The sequence below is a fragment of the Perognathus longimembris genome, chromosome 1, assembly GCF_023159225.1.
Source record: "Perognathus longimembris pacificus isolate PPM17 chromosome 1, ASM2315922v1, whole genome shotgun sequence".
Lineage (NCBI taxonomy): Eukaryota > Metazoa > Chordata > Mammalia > Rodentia > Heteromyidae > Perognathus > Perognathus longimembris.
Window position 1 is genome coordinate 48,038,447 of NC_063161.1, and position 5,175 is coordinate 48,043,621.

The 5,175-nt window shown below is 39.5% G+C and overlaps 1 pseudogene; it reads right to left on the bottom strand.

The window, feature by feature from the left end:
* Positions 1-3,760: 3,760 nt before the first annotated feature.
* On the bottom strand, positions 3,761-4,446 carry LOC125348501 (annotated as a pseudogene).
* Positions 4,447-5,175: the final 729 nt, after the last annotated feature.

Genomic DNA, 5,175 nt, shown 5'->3' on the forward strand with positions numbered 1-5,175 from the left:
GAGCTAGCTTCCTGACATTCTGCCAATTAAGCCTCCATATGGAACAATTAAAAAAAAAAGAACCCTAAATAGCAAAAACAATCCTTAGCAGGAAGAAAGAATAGTATTGGAGGAATACCAGTACCAAACTTCAAACTCTATTTCAAAGCTATAGTGATAAAAACAGCTTGGCAATAGCACAGGCCTGAGGACCAATGGAAAAGAACTGAATACCCAGAAAAAGAACCCGCAGACCTATTTGATAAAAGAGATTAAAAAAATAGGATGGAAGAACTACAGTCTCTTCAATAAATTTTGCTGGCAAAATTGGCTAAAATCCAGTAAAAAAAAAAAAAATCCTAAAGATAGATACTTATATATCACCTTGTACCAGAATCAATTGCAAATGGATCAGAGACCTCAAGATGAAACCAGATTGTTAGCATTTCTCCTGCCTCAGGTCCTCAGCTCCTCCCATTAGCCTACAGATCCATCCATACCTAATGAGTCACTCCTACTCACTATTAAGACCTACCTACTTCCCCTTTAGCCTCAGAGAGAAGCTGTCACCTGGTTAAGGTACAGATGTCATGTTACTCCCTCTCTCGTGGGAGATATGGCCCACTAATAAACCTCCTTATAAAACTGGTTCTCCTGTCTGTGACTATCTCTGCATGGTCCCTTGGGATGGCTGGGACATATCCTTTCACAGACACCCTGAAAACATTGCGGAAGGACTAGAAGAAACATTAGTGCTCCTCTATACACGTTGAAACTTTATTAATAAAGGCCCAGAAACACAACAAATCGAAGAAATGATGGACAAAAGGTATTGCATGAAACTGCAGAGCTTCTGCACGGCACACGACATATCTTGCAAGATACATAGAAGGCCCTGAAATTGGAAGATCTTCACTGGCAATATGACAGACAAGCGGTTCATATCTAAAATATGCTTAGAACTCAAAAAATTAAATGCCCCCAAAACATATCTTCAAAGAAAGAACTTCCCTGTTAGTAAATGGGCAAAGACATGAAGAGATACTTCTCTGAAGAGGAAATGAGAATGGCCAAGAGGCACATGAAGAAATGCTCAACATCAGTGGCCATAAAAGAAATCCAATCCAAACAACATGGAGATTCTACCTCACATCAGTAAGAATGCACATTATAAAGAAAACTAATAACAATAGATGCCAGTAAGGATGTAGACAAAAGGGGAACCGTGCTTCACTGTTGGTGGGAGTGTAAACTTGTTCCACCAGTCTGGTAAACAGTACGGAAGTTCCTCAAAAGGCTAAACATAGAGTTCCCCTATGACCCAGCAATCCCATTTTTGGGCATTTACCCAAAGGATCACAAGCAAGACCATACTAAAGCACAACCATGTTCATTGTGGCACAATTTACCATGACAACAACAACAACAACAACAAAAGTATCAAAAAAAGGTATCAACAACAAAAAAGTATCAAATCTGACTACATTGTTCCTCCCAGAACACCTGCTCTTAACTCAAAGGAATATGTCCTTCAGATTGTCATTTCTACACTACATATATGAAAGACTGGTAAAGTGGTCATCTTAAACCAGTAGCAATTTAGAACTCATTGCTACATGCAAAAATCCTATTAATGTGTCTTAGATTACAGAAATTGTACACATAGAAATGTAGTGATATAAATATTAAAGAAAGATCTTTCACAGACAAAAGAATGATTAGATTCAACATAAGATTAGATTAGATTGGACTCAAAAGATTAGATTCAAAGAATAGAGCAGCGCAGACTAACCAAGCTAAGCAGACATAAAGTTTAAGGTCCCTACTATATACCTTGAAAGAGAACGAGGTGAATTATAAGATGCAATATATTTTGAGAGGAAAAAGAAATATGAAAAATAGAACAGACATGCACAATTAGAATAATGAATTAAGCCTACAGGTTTGAAAAAGTTCTGTCAGAGGCTTCCTTTTCTCCATAGCTATATAAGAAATAAGATCATTTACATCCAAAATGGACTTGATCATCAGGCATGTAGCTTTCCATGTCTTTTGCTTAGACATTCTTATAACTTAGAATATGCACACAGGAGCTCACAGGAATGGGAGAAGGTGACAGAAGGAAGGAGAAGAATGGAAGAGCAGATTTCCAGTACCTGAGGTGTCAGAGGCAGCATCTGGTGCCTCATACTCTGGAACACAAAAACAAAAGGATGTAAGATGATGATCCTCATAGGGAAGATAAAAGGTGACCAATACCGGAGATGTTCGCACATGGAAAGCATTCTTCCTGAGTGGACATACTGAGGATAAAGCAGATGCCTACAGGAGAGAAATGTGGTCCTTTCCCACTTCCTGAAATAAAAACTGATAACCTTCTCAATCAAGATTTATTTACAATAATTAGCACTAGAGAGCCAAGTTTACAATGTAGTAAACCCCTACTGGATTAGGTAACTTAAGTCTCCTGGGTTAGGTCAGGTTAATAGTCACCTAGAGATGGAATCAGGTACTCAACAATAGGTCAGAAGCGACAAAGTCCTGGGATTTCCTAAACCCAGAGCCCCAGATATGGTAATATTTTTTGTTATATTATAGCCTCAAACTTCCATTCCGGTGAGAATGTTTACTTATGACCAGAAACCAGGATGGGAGAAATTCCAAGCAAAACAAGGAGGGACAAGGTCTTCATGGTACTTGAGTTGAAGATTAGGAATCACACACACACAAAAAAAAAAACTCCAGAAACCAGGAGAGCCCAGGTACTAATACTGGAAATTCTGGATCTGACAATATATATGTTGAATTTACCAATCAAGATTTGCTAGAGGAGAACTTGGATCACTACTACCAGGAAACATTGATGCCCAGTAACAGGAAAGAATCAAAAGCATAGCCAGAATACTCTGTAAAGGACATGACTTTCACTCCTTGACTCTGATGATGCACATGTCATCTCAAAGATGTCCTGTTTCAACCATGTTATAAGCAACAAATTCTCATTCAGATTTTTATGCCTGTGTAACTTGGAGCTTCATTGTTATTATCTTCTCTTACAAAATTGAGATGTCCCACACATATCACCCTGATCAATGAATTTATGCTCCCCAAAATACCCCAATTCCTAGGCTTATAAGCTTTTCAACTCCATAACTTTTCCAAAGGAATCATCATGATAGAGCAGCCAGGTTGGGAGAATATCCTTTCCAGACCAGCCTGTGCCTTCATCAATCTGGGATTTCCCCCTGAACCTGTGGAGAAACTCATCTGGCCTCAGGCAGAAGAACTCTAATAACGCTATAGAGTCAAATCTGACCTTACTCGTTTAAGAAATTCTTACATAAAAATACAAAATCTAGGAATAAGAAGGGAAATGACATTTATTAATTGCTGCATTCATTTGGTTTATTTATTCCACAATACTTTTGATAGAGTATTATCATATATCAGGAACACTGAAAGAAAACAATGAGCAAAGCATACCAATATCCTCTTACTTTCACACTTATAAAATTACTGTTTCATTTTATTTTATGGGTGATGTGAGGGCGTTACAGTTACATAAGTAAGATAATTAACATATATTTTGTGGAATATCGGTACCTCCTCCCTTATTTTTTTTTATTTTTTTATTTTTTGGAAAACGGTGTTTATCACTCTGACCTCTGCTCTCCATACAACATAGGGAGTTATGATTTTTGTTTATACAGTGACCAGCTTGCAGTGCAAAGCAGTATGGCTATTCCAAAAGGAAAATCCTCACCGATGAAGGAATCACACTGTTGAAAATGAAATCAAGAATCATCAGCTGCTACCACTGATTGATTCCAGAGCAGCCATGGGCAAGCAGTTCCCACACCTCTCATAGCAAGGGATCTAGAGCTAAAACACAGTTAAGATAAAGGGCAGGCTCGCAACTACTCATCCTCACAGCTCAGGTGTGATGAGTAAACGGAAAGCAAATGTCCAGTCAACCTTTTCACTTCTTTCTCTTCTTCGTGGAATATAATTTTTCTTCAAGTGGGACTGGGACAATGCCTTCACACTCTTTTACTTCCTGAGTCAGAGGGTGTTTTACAATAGTTGGTCTAATCACATCAGTCTCTCGAGACAAATGCTCCAATACGGTGTCCACAGCTGTGGTAGGGGCATAAAAATCCACCAAGAAATACCCGCCTCTCCGGTGCTGCTGACTGTGGGCATACATCTTGAAAGGAAGTGCTTTCTCATTCAGTTTTCCAAGTTCCTCACGATGGCTCCTCAGTCCAGCAGGGCTTCTACTGTACGTTTCAAAGCTCCAGCAGACTCTGGCGGCTGCATGGCTTTCAGAATCAAAGCCAGCTCATAGCAGGTATGCTCCCAAGCGAGTCGGGTCCCTAGGTGCAGAGGGGCTGGGATGCACAGGCGCGGGACCAGAGGGTGGGCATGCAGGCAGGCAGGTGGCAAACACGCCAGCTGCTGCAGCATTCTGCTCCCCAGCGGCGGCGAAAGCACCCTCCTCCCTTATTTTCTCCCACTTCCCTCCACCCCTTGCCCCACTGAGTTCTCTCCTACAAAATTTCTTTTGGTTTTTTAATGCCCAGCTTGAAGTTATTTTAGTTTTTCCTTTGGTTTATCCCGTTGCTAGGTTTTTGATTTTGTTATCCTGTCTCTTATATTTACTTTTATACTTAGACACTTTTATTTTTTAACATTTTTATTAAAAATTTCTTATTTATTGTCCAAATGATGTACAGAGGGGTTACAGTTACATATGTTAGGCCACAGGTACATTCCTTGTACTGTTTTTTACCTCCTCCCTCATCCACCCCTCCCCTCTCCCCTTTCCCCACTTCCCCCATGAGTTGTTCAGTTGGTTTACACTAAATGGTTTTGCAAGTATTGCTTTTGGAGTCGTTTGTCTTTTTATCCTTTGTCTCTCAATTTTAATGTTCCCTTTCATTTCCCTAGTTCTAATACCCATTAATATCCCAACACCATTTTTTAATAGATGAAGCAATCCAGAAATTCATGTGAAACAATAAAAGACCCCAAATAGCAAAAACCATCCTAAGCAGAAGGAATAGTGCAGGAGGAATTACAATACCAGATTTCAAGCTGTGTTATAAAGCTATAGTAATAAAAACAGCTTGGTATTGGCACAGGAACAGGCCTGAAGACCAATGGAACAGAATTGAAGACCCAGAAATGAACCCA